This window comes from Dipodomys merriami, unplaced genomic scaffold (assembly GCF_024711535.1).
Source record: "Dipodomys merriami isolate MVZ:Mamm:240054 unplaced genomic scaffold, mDipMer1.0.p SCAF_51, whole genome shotgun sequence".
Taxonomy (NCBI): domain Eukaryota; kingdom Metazoa; phylum Chordata; class Mammalia; order Rodentia; family Heteromyidae; genus Dipodomys; species Dipodomys merriami.
In genome coordinates, this window is record NW_027206080.1 from 10,534,176 (window position 1) to 10,553,134 (window position 18,959).

An 18,959-nucleotide genomic window follows, 5' to 3' on the forward strand; every position below is an offset into this window, starting at 1 on the left:
TGTTATGTCAAAAATGAACTTTACAACTTTGGCACGGGGTGGGGGGAGGAGATGGGAAGGGATGGTAAGGGGTAACAAAGGAGGAGGCAACAATGCTTGATAAGAAATGCACTCATTACCTTGCCCATGTAATTGTAAACCCTCTGTACAGTATTTTCACAATAAAAAACCTGTAAAAAATAAAATAAAATAAAAAATGAAAAATGAACTTTAGCTGGGAGGAGGGGACAAAGGAGGAGACAACAATGCTTGATAAGAAATGTATTTATCTTGCTCATGTAATTGTAATCCCTCTGTACAGTATTTTCACAATAAAAAACTTATTAATAATAAAAAAGAATTCTAAGATGAGCCACAAAGACTCCTGATTCTTTTCACATGACCCTTTATAATCTATTCACCTTCCTAAACTTCTTACATAAGAAACTGATTGATAATACACTATTTTTTGCCTGTAGTAACAGCTACTCAAGAGTAGAGATAGGATTCCAGGCTATCCTAAACAAAACTATAAGACCCAATATGAAAAACAATCTAAATACAAAAAAAAGAAAAAACATTGGAAGCATATATCTCAAGTAATAGTGTGCTTCAACTAGCAAGCTTCAGGCTTCGGGCCTTTATTTCAGTCTCCGGTGCCATCAATAAAAATTTATTCTTCTAGTGATTAGCTTTGTGATAATTTGTCATTTACCACTAGAAATCACAACTTTTAAGAAATATGACTTAATCATTCTGATTCTGCCATCCAACAAAATAAAACCTGAACTGAGGCTTATTGAAAGCTATAAGAAAATGTAAGAGTAAAACAAAACCTAGATATCTTTGTCAAAACTGTCACCCTGGAGTAGTTTGTGTTAATGTTGATCTCAGTAAAAAAGCTATTTGTAGACAAAGGGATGTGGAAGGAAAGAGCGAGAAAACCTGAACATGAGCAATTTTACATAATTGGCAAGATTGATGAGAAAAGAGTTTAGAATAGCAGGGAATCCAGAGTCAGAATAACTGATATTATTACAAAAACTGAAGCAAGAATTTCCAGGAAATTATAGATTCAAAGAACTAAATCCTAGACTTTCTACCTTGATTTTAAGGTTTGAACAATGAAGTATCTCAGCAGCATCAACTTCACTAACTCTTTACAAGGTATTTTTGAAGTTAATTAGTAGTTGGATATTTCCAAGTGAGGAGAAAGTTAATTTGCTAGCAGTTCTTCAGATAGTAAATATAAATAAAATATTTTATAACATAAATACTGAACTGTTAGCAAAGTTCTGGGATTATTAGAATAAACCCAATATTAAGGCAGGACTAAAAAATATTTTATGAAGGCATCTATGGTACCAAAAATTAAGAAAAGTACATGAAATTAATACCTAATCTGAATAGGCTACTTTGGTTTTTATAGCTACTTTGGTTCTGACATTTATTATACACAGACAAAGCCCAAATGCAAGTAATAGCTAAAAGAAAGTTTCTTAAATTTTGGTCTACAGAAGTTCTCTTTAGTGATTCATACATTAGTGAATGCCACATATTGGCCAAAGCTCTCATTTGCAGAACATGTTAAATAATGTAATTAAAATAACTGAAACATCTATTTGGAAATATCACAAATAGCTATACTTCCTACAAATGATATCATTCTGACTTACTACTTTTACAATAACTAAACTGGACACCAGAAATGGAAAATATCATTTTCTGTTTTTGCACTAGGGCTAATTTTGAAATTTTCTTCCAAAAAGAAACAACTCTTTCAAATGAACAATTACCTCTTCAACAAAGGACTACCTTTATATGCAACTAATTCCATCCTAGCTCACTATATTCTAGTGCTATATAAATTGGGTTTGAACAGGATTAATATGCTTACAAAGCACCACCACTAGAAAACTTTGTCATGTCTTCCTAATATCTTCTCCACAGTGAACTTGTGACATTAACACAGCTTCTATAATTATATATTCTTTGTGTCAATGAACATTCTGTGTAATACTAGCACAATAATATACTTCCTTCCAATCTTCTTAAATCTGAGGTTAAATTTTTAGAATTAGGATTCGCCTTTTATACGTCCCATAAACTTGAAGAGATTTTCATAGTGTTTTTTTCTTTAGCATAGATACAGTAATTATTAGTATTAGCTCTAATAAGTTACTTGATCAAAGAGAGACACCTTCTCTAAGAAGAAATAAATTTTGTAAATAAAGTTTTAATAAATATATTTTTCTTTAAAAAGAAGACATTCTATAAGTTGCAAAAGAAATTACTTTTTACAAGAGTTAAGCTCAGGACTCAAAAGTAAATTAAAGCAATAATTTGGAAATACAGACAATATTAATGTTTGGATCAATAAAAGAAAAATTGTCTTACATGATACACAGTGAGAAAGAATTTTCTGAAGAAGAGGAGAATGGTACCAGCTACTACTATAATAAATGGTGGAAAAAACCAAAGTAGGTCATTTGTGTTAATGTTATTGTTGCACGTTCCCAAATATCTCCAAGTTGCCTAAAGGGCAATATTGATCTTCATCAAAGCACCAGAAGTTTCCAATGGAATCATTTCAGAATAAGTAATTCACTTGAAGCCTACTCTTCAATATTTAAAAACAAGCATGTAGAGTCTCCTCATCACTTGGCCAGATACATTTTCTATTACATCTGAGAACATAATGAAGGCTCTGGCACCAATATTCCAATCTTGCTAAATTCCCACATCCTAAAATTTTCAGTTATCAATCCATTGCATAATACAGCAAGTTTCTGAAGGAGTCACTATTCACTATTCACTGTTTTTTTTAAAATTTTATTTTATTTGTGAACATACTGTACAGAGGGGTTACAATTACATGGGCAAGATAATGCATACATTTCTTACCAAGCATTGCAGCCTCCTCCTTTGTTTACCCTTCACCTCCCTTCCCAGCCTCCCCCCTCCCCCCCCCACCCAAGCCTACCCCCCCCTGCTCCCCCCCACCAACATTATAAAGCTCCTTTTTGACATGACAATTTGTACTTCTCATTGTTGCAACAGGTCCACCTGAATCCTTAAATGACTTGTTTTTCCCCATCTCCTCCATAAGTTGTACTGACATCAAATATATTGAAAGCGGGGGTTATACTGTGGGGGAGGAACATATAAAGCAACAAAGAAATAAACTTATAAATGCGTTAGAAACACATGCATGAAAGAAAAAAAACATTAAAATACCTATCTAAGGATTCATTTTCCTAACATCACATTATCTGACTTTTTCCGCTTGACTCATACATATACTAGATATTGCAAATAAGTTTAGAAGCCAAGTCCCTTTGTATTTAGAAGTTGATGATTAATTGCCTATTTGTGATTGCACTGCATGCTCCCTAACCCGCTTTCCAAGGAGTTGTCACGCTCCTTGACGGCAGGTCCGTGTTTTTATCTTCCCTGAGGTTCAAGTCACAGGTATTCTTTCAGTGAACTAACAGTAAATATTAAAACTCCAGTGGTTAACTTTTTCGGGTAGTAATGCCTCAGTCTGAAGCTGCAATTGGAGATTTGAAAAGCTATTTTCAAATTTAAAATAAAACAATCTCTTAAATCTTGTCACACTAACCAAGAAACAGTTATAAAATAGTCTTTCTTGGGTTTTTACAAAATGAGCAACTGTCACTTTTGCAAAGAGGCAGTTTTTTAGTCAGGAACTTGAAATACAGAATTTATATTTTTGTGGTTAGTTTTCAAATAACACCCAAATTGGCATTTCTAAGTGCTCAAAAATAATAAGCCTTTAAAGTTGAACACTAATGGCTCAAGTCTACTACCTCAGATTCTTAAAAGGCTGAAATCTGAGGATAATAGTTCAAAGCCAGTCCTGCCAGAAACTCCCTTTACCTCCAATTAACTACCAAAAAGCTGGAAGTGGAGCTATGACTCAAGTGTTAGAATGCCAGCCTTCTGTGATAAAGTAAAGGGATATTGCACAGGTCCAGTTCAAGCCCAGTACCATCACAAAACAAAAACTCTAAGGTTACTGTAAATGAGATTTTCCCATAGAGTAATAAGAAAATCACTCATCACTATAAAAGAATTGAAGAAACTCATCTTCAAACCTCAGAACAGATTTCTCATGGAAGGTAAACACACTATGTATTAACAGTCCTGCCTTCTAGTAGGAAAAATTGAAGCAAACACAAATACCTATTTTCAAATACAAGTTAAAATTATCCTTAGAGTATCTTTCAGAAATAATAATTTGATAAAGTGAATTATTAATTATTAATAAAGCAAATTCCTATTATAACGAGAAAAATAACAATATTTCATGATTTATCAGAAATAGTTCTCTGATATTTTCAAGATTTAGAATAGATTTCACAATGAACAATTTCCATTCTTCTCAGTATGTGTGTTTGCATGTGTGTGTGCGTGCATGTGTGTTTATGTGTGTCAATTCTGGGGTGTGAAGTGGGGCTAGGTGTTATTCCTTAGATTTTTGCTAAAGGTTAGTGATCTATTACTTGAGCTACTGTCTCTTTGTGGTTAACTGGAGATAAATCTGTCACAGAATTCTTTCCCTGGGCTGGCTTTGAACATCAATGTACATTTCAGTCTCCTGAGTACCTAGGATTACAGGTGAGAGTCAACAACCTAGACTCTTCTTAGTACTTTTAATAAGATCACAGAAAGTAAGGCCCAGCTGAATATGCTGGAAACATAGTTTCCACCATTATCTCAGATGAGAGAATAAAATCTGTGTAGGAACTGGTGAAACTATAGTTCATTCCATTCCATAAACTCTTCCATGGTAAGAGCTTACTAAGCAAAGTCCTATACTTTAGTTTTTGAAAAGAATCTTACTACAACCTTGGAAACTGTCAAAGTTGTCACAAACCAAGGTTGAGAAGCACAATATAGCACCCCTTCTACTACCCCCACACACCCATAATGAAACTATAAGTCATTTTCCTTTCAACAGCAGGTTATACTCCAGAAATAGATCATCAGTTCCTACATTACTATTAATAGATTGATTTTTTCAAATTAATTCTCATTAACTTTGAATACCACTTTATATGCTAATAGAAAGGTCATCAACTCTCATAACCTTTTGGCTCACTTATATGTTTCAGTGACAAGGAACCAGGGCCTGAGCCACAGCCACCTTGGAGACCTGACCTTTTATTCTCCATTTGTGGGGCACTGGTTGTTCGCTAACCAATGCACTGATTTCTTTGTAGTCTTCTCCTTTATCTCCTTTTAGTTGAACCTACAGTTCTCCTCAGCACCTTAGTGGACAAAGATTTTTTTTAAAAAAACATTTCCATTTGCTCTAGGAGCAATAGGTCAGAACTAGAAATTGGAATAAAAATCTACCTTGGTACTAAGAAGAATTCAGAAGCAGTGTCTGACATGGTAGATAGCCAAGTAACTATCAAATGTAGAATATCATTTCTATGTTTTATTGAAAACTGTAATATTAATGGAATCAAGTGACAGGAGCAGTCCCCAAAGACACACACACAAACCTCTGGTTGACTAAATAAGAAATCAAAGAGGAAGGTAAAATACCAAGATTGGCCCCAAGAATTAAACTCATCCAGGTATGAACCAAGGTCAGGAGCCCAAGATAGTAAGTCTTTGCAATGAAACTTCAGGTAAGAAATAGGCAGTTCAGGAAAGGTTTTCTAAAATGATCCATTGACAATGGGTTTTGAAATATGAAGTATTTTACATATACAATGCATGACTGGGACCAAATTAGATGTCATGATATAGAAAATTCTTCCATTTTTGGAGTAAAATACTTTGGTCCTATTGATCAATGTAGTGACATGTCCTAAATTGGGCTTCGAAGAACTAATAAATTTTAAAAGTGGGTTAAGTATCATTTTCAAGCAAGGTTAACACACGAAGTAAAGATAGCAGAAAATAAATTATATGACATATTTGGGGGTTTCTTTTATTGTGAAAATACCATACAGAGGAATTACAATTACATGGGCCAGGTAATGAGTGCATTTCTTATCAAGCATTGTTGCCTCCTCCTTTGTTTCCCCTTCCCATCTCTTTCCATGCCCCCCCGCCACGGCCAAAGTTGTAAAGTTTGTTTTCAGACATAACGTCTTGAAAGACAGTATAGTTTGAAAAGAAGATAGGGAGAGGAAGATTATGTAAGAATCATCATAGAGGACCTTATAGGTTATCTTAAGTAACAAGATTGTGCTTGTTCTAATATAAGTACAAACTCATATCTGTTTCTATCTTCCAACTCAACTTCAGTTTTGTGAACTGTGGCCTAGGACTTCCCATGTTACCAGGACAGTGAATTCCAGATCTGGTATAGGACAGAATATCTTGAAGAAGTAGGTATCTGGTAATAACTTTTTTTACTATCTAAGTTCTGGGAGATATAAATATAAAGATATGCATGCCCACCTTATTTATTTATATTTTCCAAATCTTAAAACTAACCACATGATATATATTGTCTGAGATTCCCTGCATATAGCAGTTAAGACTACACTAATGCAAGTTTCATCAGCAAAAGGGTAAAAAAAAAAGAATATCTGAGTTATTGAGTTAAAGAATAATTTTTCATCTGCATGTTATTCTAGCATTCACCTAAAGTAAAGGTAATTCAAGCCTAAATCTAAAATGTTTCAAGTCAACTGAAGAAAAGCACTATATGATGAAGGAGAATGGATGGCAGTTTGTTCAAAAATCAACCTCAAGGGCTGAGAAGGTGGCTCAGTGGTAGAGCGCTTGCCTTGCATGGATGAGGCCCTGGGTTCCATTCCTCTGCACCACATAAGCAAAAAAGAAAAAGGCCGGAAGTGGCGCTGTGGCTCAAGTGTTAGAGCGTTTGCCTTAAGCTGAAGAGCTAAGGGACAGCGTCCAGGCCCAGAGTTCAGGCCCCACGACCGGACTCCCCCAAAAAAATTAAAAACAAAATCAACCTCAAAGTTTCTGTTAATAATAGTTCCAATAAATGATTCCTTCTCCCTTAGTTTTAACTTCCTTTGCCTACCTTACTCATTCAACTGTCAGTAGACACAGGGAGATCAAGAATTCTATGGAGAAATCTTCTTCCAATTTATTTTTAAGAAATTCAGTCACTCTGAAAATATTGAGATTTCTATTCATTCATATATATTCACTTGTTTTTAGATTTCTCTTTTTAAAAAGAAAGAGTCTATGGTTCTAATTAATGGCTACCTTTTCCATGCAATTAACAGGCAGCTTTTTACTGGACAGATTTTTCAATCTGATTTTATTTCAGCATCGATACCTCCAACCAAGCTTTTGATACTATCTAGTGAAGATTCATCATATCTGCTGCCAATATTTGTCTGCATCTGTGGATTAATTACCTCAAGCCTGTCCAAGGTTGTTTTATGCTATCAACAGCAGCTGCCCCTTTTTGGGTTTCCCTACCAATTTCCACAAATCCATATGACTATGGAAAAGCACTTTGAGTAAGTACTGATCTCAAAACACTGCCACCTATTCTATATAAGCATTCATTCATTCAGCCCATGCATTTTCTCATTTAACAATATTCATAAAGTACATATTAAAGAAAAATGCTCAAATACTTATTAAGAATACAATGGTTGAAAATGCTTCCATTGACATGCCTCAACCCAATGGATCTAGGATGAAAATATAAATTAATATCCAGAACTACCCAGAAACTATTCCAATGCCTTAAGAATTAGGCTGTTATCAAAACAAAATGATAAGTTACACTTACCATGGTTACTTAAAGCTAGAAAGACTATATAATACACTGGATAAAGGAAAAGAGCCCTCTCTAGAAGCTAAAGAAAAGTTAAAAATACATAAACAATATTATCATAAGAACTCTGCCTCTAGCACTGCAACAGACATTTTTATAGTTTTCTAATTGTCCCAACGTTCTGTATGGTTGGAATTTTACATGAAGATGAGAAAAGTTCAGCTGTTCTGTGTGACTGTGAAGATAAGATTCAATGAGTTAATAAATACTAAGTGGTTAGAAAGTATCAGGTTCCATGTAAACATACTATTTGCTACTACCTTTGTGTTTTATAATTATTATTTATCTCCTCTTTTGTAATGAGAAATTGAGACTCAGTGTGGTTACAGAGTTGACCCAAACCACAGTATGGAATTTTAAAGAGGAAGAGCAGAGAGAAAAGATAGGAGGAGGAAAAAGAAAAAGAAAAGGAAGAGGGAGAGGGAGGGGGAGGGGAGCAGCAGCAGCAGCATCAGTGGAGCACCAATAGCAGCTGGATTATAAGTATGAATTTTCTGCTACATTATGCTTATAGTCATTAGAGATTCAAACTAGAGCTACTCTCAAGTCTGATTTTCCCACTAGAACAGTCCATGCTCTTAACTTCACAAGTGGCAAAACTCATTGTATTATTCCTTCAAAATATTGCTCCAACACAACAAATCAAAGAAAGGTTGGACAAAAGAGATTGCATGAAATTGCAGAGATTCTGCCCAGCAAAGGATACAGCTAGCAAGATCAATAGAAAGCCCATGGATTGGGAGATCTTCACCAGCCATACAATGTGCAAGGGTCTCATATCTAAAATATACCTGGAACACAAAAAATTAAATCCCCCAACAACAAATCCTCAAAGAAACAACTGTCCAATAAATAAGTGGGTTAAAGACTTACAGAGAAACTTCTCTGAAGAGGAAAGAAGGATGGCCAATAGACACATGAAGAAATGCTCAACCTCCCTAGCCATAAAACAAATGCAAATCAAAACAACATTGAGATACCACCTCACCCCAGTTAGAATGGCTAGAATCAAGAACTCTAATAACAACAGATGCTGGAGGGGATGTGGACAGAAGGGAATCTTACTGCCTTGTTGGTGGGAGTGTAAATTTGTTCAACCACTTTGGAAAGCAGTATGGAGGTTCCTCAAAAGACTTCACATAGATCTCCCCTATGATCCAGCAATCCCACTTTTGGGCATTTACCCAAATGTTTACAAACAAGACCACACTAAAGCTACCAGCACAACTATGTTTATTGCAGCATTATTTACCATAGCTAAGATATGGAACCAACCCAGATGCCCCTCAGTAGATGAATGGATCAAGAAAATGTGGTATATATACACAATGGAATTCTATGCCTCCATCAGAAAGAATGACATTGCCCCATTTGTTAGGAAATGGAAAGACTTGGAAAAAATTCTATTAAATGAAGTAAACCAGGCCCAAAGAAACATAGGTCCCATGGTTTCCCTTATTTGCAATAACTAGTATATGTCTGAGTCAAGCGGATAAGGTCAGATAAGTTGATGTTAGGGAAATGAATCCTAAGATATGTATTCAACTGTTTTTTTCTTTCATGAGATTGTTTCTAACACATTTATAAGATTATTTCTTTGTTGCTTTGTATGTCCCTTCCCCACAGTATAACCTCTGCTTTCACTGTATTTGATGTTGTTATAATTTGTGGAGAGGAAGGGAAAAAAACAAATCGTTTAAATAGGGATATAGGTGGACCCATTGCAACAATGAGACTTACAAGTCTATGTCGAAAATGAACTTTACAACTTTGGGGGGGGAGGGTTGTGTGGGGGCGGGAGGGGGGGGTGGGATGGGAAGGGGAAACAAAGGAGGAGGCTACAATGCTTGATAAGAAATGTGATCATTATCTTGCCCATGTAATTGTAACCCCTCTGTACAGTATTTTCACAATAAAAAAATAAAAATAAAAAAAAATAAAATCTGCATAAGAAATGTGCCAGAAACGTTTTTATCCTAACCTGTTTGCAAAAAATTGTGCCAACTTGATGACCCATCATACCAAACATTTTATCATATATCTACTAAAAGAAGGACATACTTTAAATAACTTTAATACAATGGGATAGTCTAGACTCTTAAAAAAAAGATATATTTGACATTTCCCTTTTTGACAATTTGATAACAAAATACCTAGTATATAGTAATTCACAAACTGAACATTACATAGCATTTATGTTTATTTTTGCAATATTAAGTCTTTGTGAAGGTGAATTCTCAATAGTTGTGCTAAAAATAAATGCTAACATGAAATCAATATGGAACAGATGACTTCCAAATTGATTACAAGGTTTGAGATATATGCAGTGACCAAAAATAGACTCACACATCCCAATGGTTAGATGAATTGAGTTAGGAACAAAATTTAAACACTATTTTCTTTCACTTATTTTCCAAATTAAAAGACTTCAAAAATAGAAATTAAAATATACTTTAATAAAAGCAAAATATAGCATCTTTTAAAGCCTAGGTCTTTATGAGGAAATATAAAACACATTTCACCTAAGATCAGGAATAAGGTAAGAATATGTTGTTCTTACTACTATTTAACAAACAATAAACACAACTAGAAGGGAGGCATTTATTTTATCAGTAGTTCTTAGAGTGTAATTTACAAATCTCAAGGAAATCCTAGACTCTTGCAAAGTGTCTATAATGTCTATAATGTCTATAATGTCTAATGCTGATGGTACAAAAGCATGGAGCCTGAAACTGGTGGAACTGCAGCATGAATCCAGGCACTGACATGAAACTTGACACCAGCTATTTACATTCTTCATCTAAGTTACTAGAAGAAAAAATATCCAATTTCGCTTAGTTTTTCAACCCCAACTTCTGACTATTTTTCTTTCCAGTTAAACAAATATTATTACCTACCAGCCCTTGAGTACATTTCACATTCAGTGCAGTGAAAGAGAAAGTATGCACAAAGTAATTATGCTGCCCACCAAATGACAATGTGTATCTCAAGAAAAATCACTTGCACAATTGTTTCACTTGTCTGCTGAATTAGCACTTATTTATGGAAAATCATTTTCCTTGAAAGAAAAATTGACAGATAAATTATAGTTATTCAAATTGGATATCTGGCAGGCATTTTCTAGGAAAATGAACAAAGTAAACTCCACTTCATGGAAAACAATTGTTGAGATTTTCTGTCCATGACAAAAATTTAAGTTTTAGAAACTTGTATGTACCAGCATGAGCTTGACAGTTTCTCAATGTTAATGACAGTTCTCATTAAATTAATAATAATTTTGACAACTAGAGCTTTTTTTAGCATTTTGTGATCAAATGTATGATCATTTGGAATATCTACATGGTGAAATAATACCTTGAATGCATAATATAACAAAGTTATACATAAATAAAAGTTCTCTAAAACTTAAAGAAACATGAATAACTTTCAATGCAATAAAAACACTAACTATATTAAAGTGGTTTCAAAAATCTACACTGAAAATAAAAACTTAAAAATCCCCACAGCAGGTTTTGATGTAAAAGAACATCTACAATTTCCTTTAAAAATATAGATAAAATATTCTTTTGTTTTCCAAGTACCTATCTCTGTGAGGCCAAATTATCTTTATATAGGTTCAACAAAAATAAATACCTCAATGCACTGAATGCAGAAACAATTACAAGTTCCCAACTGTCAGACAGAATTCAGAGATTGAGAAGTAGGAGAAAAGGGCTTGAAGAATAAAGTCAATAATTCATTGTAAATATCACAAAATTAAGAAAAGTAAGAAAAGGGGTAGGTCAAAGAAGTGTGTGAGTGTTAATCAAGATGCATTATATTCATAAACTGCTTTGTTATATGGCACCTCCCTTATGCAACTAAATATAATAAAAAAATAAAATCTATTACATTACAAAGCATGAAAAAATGGGCAGTAACAAATTCCTCACTAGATATATAATGTCTTGTAAAACACAACTACTTTTCATTAGATAATCTTTGCTAATGTACAATGGATTACCACTTTATTTAAGAAAATAAATTGAGAATCCTTTGTCATTTTCTGAGTCGTCTTTTCTAATAAAGTACAAATTTATAACATTCACATAACCAAACATTTTTGGAAGTACTCAAAAATAGCTGAGAGTGGAAAAGAAGTATAACTGTCTCATTTACAGAGTTTCTGAAAAACTCAGAGCATAAAGGTAAAAAGAAATTAAAGCAAATAATGAATTCATTAAAATATTGGAATATAGAATTAACATATAGAAATCTACATCTTTCTCATGCCCAAGCAATAGCCTAGTAGGCTAAATATAATGGTAGAACAAAGATATTGACAACAGAGAAAAATAAGATATAACAAATAATCATAAAAACACAACACTTACATAGTTTAAAAAAAACCTCAGGGTAAATACAAAAATAAGTAGGATAAGTAGGAAGATGTCTCTTATTGGCCAGGAAATTGCAGCATCATACGGATGTCAGGTTTACCTTAGTTAATTTAAAATTTTAGTAATATTCCCCACAAAAAATATTTTAAAAACCCCTACATCTAACCAGAAATAGTGGCACGTGAATGTAATCCCAGCAATCAGAAGGCTGAAGCAGTAGGCTCATGAGTTTGAAGTCAGCCTGAGCTACATAGTTCCAGGTCAGTCTAAACTGAATAGTAAAATCCTGTCTCAAAAAGTCTTCTCTCAAAACAGCAAAAGCAGCTGATGCTTGTGGCTTACTCCTGTACAACTGTGTAGGAGGCTGAGATCAAAGGATTGCAGTACAAAGCTAGTCCAGGCAGAAAGCTCTATAAGACTGTATATCTAGCAAACATGCTGAACTGGAGGCATGGCTCAAGTGGTAGACTATCAGCCATGAGCAAGTAAGCAGAGTAACATTGTAAGGCCTTAAGTTCAAGCCCCCATTCCAACCCAAAAGGAGAAAGGAATCAAATGCAAAGAAATATAAATAAATAAAAACTCTACATGTAACATCCTACTTAATTATGAGGAATTAGAAGTTTTCTGGCTAAGATAAAGAAAAGGCAACAAAATCCCCTCTCACCACTCTTTTTTAATTCTAGCAATGCAATGAGAAAGGAAAGAGAAGGTATATTGATAAGGAATGAAGAAGTAAAACTGCTTTGCTCATAGGTGACATAATCCTTTATAAATGATTATGATTAGAAAATTTAAGATTCTTAAACTACTAAGAAATCATATCAAGACTGTTAGATACAAGGCTAAAATACTATTATTTTAAATGCTGTAATACTAAAATACTATTATTTTAAAATGCTATTATTTTCTTATAATTCAAATTCTCTGGGACACACGTGGCTTCTTAGGAGCAAAAATAAATATAAACTTGCTTGGAAATTTTCAAACAGGTTTCAATTTTCAATATTCACAACTGTCTTAATATAATATCATCTCTTCATATACAGGCATCACATGGGGGTAGCCCAAGTCACAGTAGCTCCTTGACAGGAAGAAGGCAGGCATTTAGACCAGTAACTGTGCTGGGTCTACACATAAACACCAACCACTGTGTGTTTTCTTGCCTTTAGGCAAGATCCATTCATTTACAAAAATGAGTGTAATATATAGACCCAAAAGGTAGCATGTTCCTTACATTATTGCTAAAATAATTACCTTCTTAAATTTAATCCATCTCTCTAGGTAATATTGCCTTATGCCAGGAGTTCTTACAACATGTAATATGCTGAGTTGTATTTTGACTCACAGCCAAAAATGATCCTCAGATCACCAACTCCCAAGTAGCTAGGATTACAGGTGTAAGCCACCCACACCCAGCTTCATTTAAACATTTTTATTAACCTAGCTTTGGCAAAGATGACTGAAGTCTTTTGCACATATTTATTTCCCTTCACAAATTGATAATTACATTCTCTTTATCTCTGTAATCATTATCTAAATCATGGTTAAGAAAGGGCTGGGTAATAATACAAGATTAAGCCCAGAGTTCATCAGCCTGGTCTAGAAACCCAACTCTGTCAGTGCGGTCCAGTTGAGCTTTCATAATGGAAACGTTCCTCACCTGTGCTGTCCAACACTGCAGCTTCAAGCCATTGCAGGTACTGAACATTGGAAATGTAGCTAGCTCAGCTGAGGACTATTCTATTTAGTCAGTACTGGGAATTGAACTTTGGTTTTGATACTTATTAGGCAAACTATAGTCTCAGTTCATTTTTTATTTTTCAAATGAGGTCTCATGATTTGTTTGAGCATTTTTTTCTTCACAGGTTGACCAAAGCTACAATCCTCCTATTTATGCCTCTCATATAGCTGGTGATAATAGACACTTAGCTTACTGGTTGAGGTATCTATAACTTGCATGGGCTACCCTCAAATTATGATATTCACAATTTCTATCTCCTGAGTAGCTTCAATTCAAGTGGGGGCTATTGTGCCTGGTCACAATATTTTGTATTAAATGTTGAGGAATTAAATCTTAAATACTAATTTGTGCTTGTACTGGGGCTAGGTGTGCTGAAGACCTATGTGCTATCCCTTAGTTTTTTGCTACCAGTGAACAACAGCTCCACTTCCCACTTCTTCCTCTCTTCCTTTCTTTCTTCCTTCCTTTTTTCTTTCCCTCTTTCTTTCTCTCCTTCCTTCTTTTCTTCCCCCTTCTTTTTTCTTTTCTTTCCTTTATTTGTGTTTCACTGGAAATAAATGTCTCACGGACTTTCCTACTCAGGCTAGATTGGAACTGTGATCCTCAGGTCTCTGAGTAGCTAAGATTGTAAATGTAAGCCACTAGTATACAACTACTAAAATTTTAATGTGTATAGCTGCATGAGGCTAGTGATAATACATTGGGCAGCCATAAATTAGCACTTTACCACAAGTTAGCATTTCCAGTACCAATGCTTTTGAAAAAAAAAACTACTATAACCACTTACCAACTAAGGACACTCAACTTTGCTGAGAGCAGGTATTTCACATTTGTAATCCTAACTACTCAGGAGGCTGAGATCTGGGGCTCACAGTTCAGGCCCCCCAACGAGCAAAAAAAAAAAACAAAAGAGAGAGAGAGAGTTTAGAAGTTGATTCCTGCAAGAGCAGAATGTCTCAGAAAACATTCCATTCTTTGTAATGGAGTGTATCATGAAACAAAGAAGAAAATGTTGATAGCTGAAGAAACATAAATCAAGCAAACAGTATGCCATACAAAAGAAGCCAAACACAACAGTGTATAATTTATGCTTTCATTTACATAAAAATATAGAACATCCAAATTTCTAGTGGTAGAAACCAGATCTGTAGTTCCCTGGTGCAGACAATGGCAGGAGATTTATCATAGAGCAACACCAGACTTTTCTTGAAAACCAGAATACTTTTCCTGAAAACCACATACATCTTGTTATTATACAAATGAAGTGTGTCAATAGTAGATGTCCCTAAAATATGTTTTATTACACATAAACTGTACCTTACCAGAGTTGATGTTAAATATATTCTAGAATATCTTCTAAAACAAAAACAGTGACAAAGCTATTTGCAGTACACAGTATTCAACTGCTTTCCCTTTTTGAAAGTCAGAACATTTGCCTTTCCACACCATTTCAACTCTTCACAAATTCCACATAATTTTATACAAAGAATAAGATTTACCTAAGCCAGGATGTAATTCAAAAATAATAAATGTTCATTTATGTATCCTTCAGTCTTCTGGTATGTATTTTTATTTTAACTTGCTCTGTCCTTTTTGTCCTGAAATCTTATTTTAAAGAACACTTAATTGAAATAAAGTTTGAGGAATTCTGTCAATTAAATCACTATCACTGGAGGTAAGGCCCAGAGACTGACATTTTTATTTCATTTTTAATGAACAGCCAGGGTTGAGAAATAGCCTAGAGGAGTAGACTTTTCAGCTAGAAGAGGAATTTTAAGATGTTATCTAACCAGACTGTCCTGTTTTAAAGAGACAAAAGCTAAGATGCTTGACACAGGTTCTATTAATTGAAACAGTTCACTGAGGAATAATTCATTGCTAGACATAGGCAATGGGGAAATGTAAAAGAAACCTAAAATGGAGCATAGGCTGACATGGTCTGTGAAAAGAAATATTATAATTGAACTTCTTGATTCACAAGTAATCTCAGCCCAATAAACTGGACCAAGAAATAGGAATTTCTCACAGGCAATCTCAATAAGTGTTCAAATCCCAAAGGCTCATTCTATTGTTCTCACCATAAAGACATTTTCAGTCTATTGGAACTGTATGTCTAATATGTAATCATGATGCCATGATTAATAAAAGCAGGAGAAAATCCTGGTATCTGTGCCTCCATTTTGTGTTTGTCATTGCTTTATGCTCTTCTTTCCACAGTCACTGTGCAATCAACTTGACTTCCAAGAAAGACAAGAGTGACTGATAAAACCTTATGACAAGGGACTAAATTACCCCCTAATAAACACCAGAGCTTTGCAGAACAGATCACTTGGAAATAAAGACAATTACCGATAATAATCAAGCTGTACTTTGGAACCAGAGAAGTCAGCTCCTGGGAATCAGGTTTTTCCCTTCAAGTGATGACACTGATAACTTTTCTGGAACCCAGGAGAACCAGAACTGAGATATGCTAAGTAACTATGTAACTACGCAACACCTTAAACTACTTCTGTACACTGCTCCTAATTCTTCTCCTGTGTTTAAATTTAATACAGATGTCTATACTCTGAACATGGCTGAACACAAACTAAAGTATTATCTTCCTGTGACACTGTGTTCATAATTGCCTTTCCTTGCCATATTCCTTTCCTAATAAACTTTAAGGTCACTTTCACTATGTTCTGGTCTTTCTTGAATTCTCTTGCCAGACTCAAGGATTAACGTGGACTAGCTGCTTTGACTTTCTAGTAACATGAACACTATCTGAACACTATCTCCTTGCTAACTCTCCTATTTGTAGGTATTTATGATTTTTCATCAAATATTCATGCTATATTTTGGAGTGATTAAAAATGGCAGGAAAAACCATAGTAGTTACAATATAAAGTTTATGTTGATGGTAAACAAATGGCTGAAATAAAGAAAAATTATCTAAATGACATAAACTCAGAGGCCACCCACACCTTAATTATCTTATGTACATATATATGTATATATACACATACAAAAATCTGTTACTTTATAAGGCAAAGAAGAATTAGGTTGCCAATGGAATTCAGCTAAGGTTGCTTTCCTTAAAATAGAGATATTACTCTAAACCAACAGGTAGACACACTTCAAGTGTTCTCGAAGTAAAATGGAGAGGCAGAAAAAGAGAGTGATGTGACTATAAAGGGATATCAGAAAGATGTAAATTTCTAGTCAAGGAGATGGAAGAAAGCGAAGAAAAGCAAGAAACATCTAGAAAAGAGAAGTAAACAACTCTTGAAAGAGTATGAGGTCCTGTTGACACCTTGATTTTGGTTTGCTGATACCTGTGTCAGATTTCTCATGCACTAAGTATGATAATATTTTTGCTTTGGGTGCTGGTGACTTACTCCTATAATCCTAGCTACTGAGGAAGCTGAGATCTGTTTGAAGTTTGAAGTCAGCCTGGGCAGTACAGTCTATGAGACTCATCTCCAATTAAATACCAGAAAACTGGATATGGCGCTATGGCTCAAAGGAATAGAACACTACTCTTGAGTAAAAATGCTCAGGGACAGTGCCCAGACCCTGAGTTCAAGCCCCACAACCCATAAAAAAAATGTGTTTCCTTAAACAACTAAAATGTAAATGTTATCACAAGAATGAAACATTAACATAGCATGTTTTTAATATAAAATAAAGTAAAATTCTCCCTTCAAATTTTCTACTCATAAAAGGCAAATGACTTCTGAGATCTGCCAGAACTATAACATTCTCATGTTCATTGCTGTATTATTGACAATAGCCCAGATAAAGAAACAACTTAAATGTGTCTATTAATAAAGAAAATGATACATGCTTATAACAATGGAATATTATTCAGCTTTTTAATGGAGATCCTGCCAGTTACATGACTCTCTCTCTCTCTCTCTCTATATATATATATATATATGAATTCAGAAAATGTCATGCTAAGTGAAATAAAGATAGAAAGAAAATACTGTGTGGGACACATGAGCAGCAAAGATGGCGCTGAGAGGGAGTTGAGTGGGCAGAGCCTGATTTGTTTACGGACAGTGAGTAAACAGCTCGTGAAAGCTTAGGTGCATGATAGGGTGTGACCTTTGCAGTGATTGGTTGGTTCCTTTTCCTCCCCTTGCCACCAGGTCTCTTTTGCTTTAAAAAGTGCTTGCTGTGTGTTAATAAATGAGTTCCTGCTTGACTTGACTCCCTGCTATGTCTGATTGTCTCCTGGGCTAAAGGAGGCTGGGGAACGGGCGAGCAGTGCACTTACCTTTCCTTGGACCCCATCCGTCGTCTTTGGTGGGACAGACAAAGACCTGACATCTGGTGCCCAACGTGGGACATGAAAGGAAAATATACTGGCCAAGGCTAAGCAGTCTCTTAAAGTAAGTGAAACCCTTTGTATGGGTAATGCTATTTCAAAGAAGAAGAAGGAAGAGGCAACATTAGGCCTAGAGGGAGTAAAGGAGGATGTGGGAAGTGAGAAGGAAAAAGAATGGGTCAAATTCGACCAAGAATGCACTGAAACATGCACAGTGGAAGTCAAAATGAGGGTGAAAGTTACTTTCTCTGACTCAGGTGCCCCGGACAGTCGTAGGCCCCCTCCCTATTTCCCCGATTGGGGGGGGGGGAGGAACAGCGCCCTACACGACCTGCAAGAGGGACCTGCAAGACCCGGACCCCTACCAACCTTCCATGGAGGGGCAGAGGGCTGGGGAAGTAACCTACTCAGAGGCTACCCTGGAAAGGAAGGGCCACCCAAGAGCCTGGACCCTGGGCCACAGGATTCACTTCCCCAAGCATATCTGGTCAATCTGGCACCAGGAGCTAACAGGTCCTTGGAATGGTATCCATAGGAAGCTAAGGATCTTAAAGAGCTCCACAAGGCGGTGGTGGAGGATGGCCCAAACCCTCCTTGGGCCCAGACCCTATTACAGGACATTGCTTATCACCTGTGTGTCCCTAAGGACTGGCTGGATGTGGCCAAAGCCATCCTCACCAGTCCTCAGTTTATTAAACAGTGTGCTTTCTTTAAGGAGGAATGCAGAATGCGGGTGGA

General features: G+C 35.3%; 1 protein-coding gene across 1 annotated transcript in view; it reads right to left on the bottom strand.

The window, feature by feature from the left end:
• Gpr158 (G protein-coupled receptor 158) overlaps positions 1-18,959 on the bottom strand; it is a 361,348-nt gene that overhangs the window by 233,281 nt on the left and 109,108 nt on the right. The gene's annotated exons all lie outside the window — the stretch shown is intronic.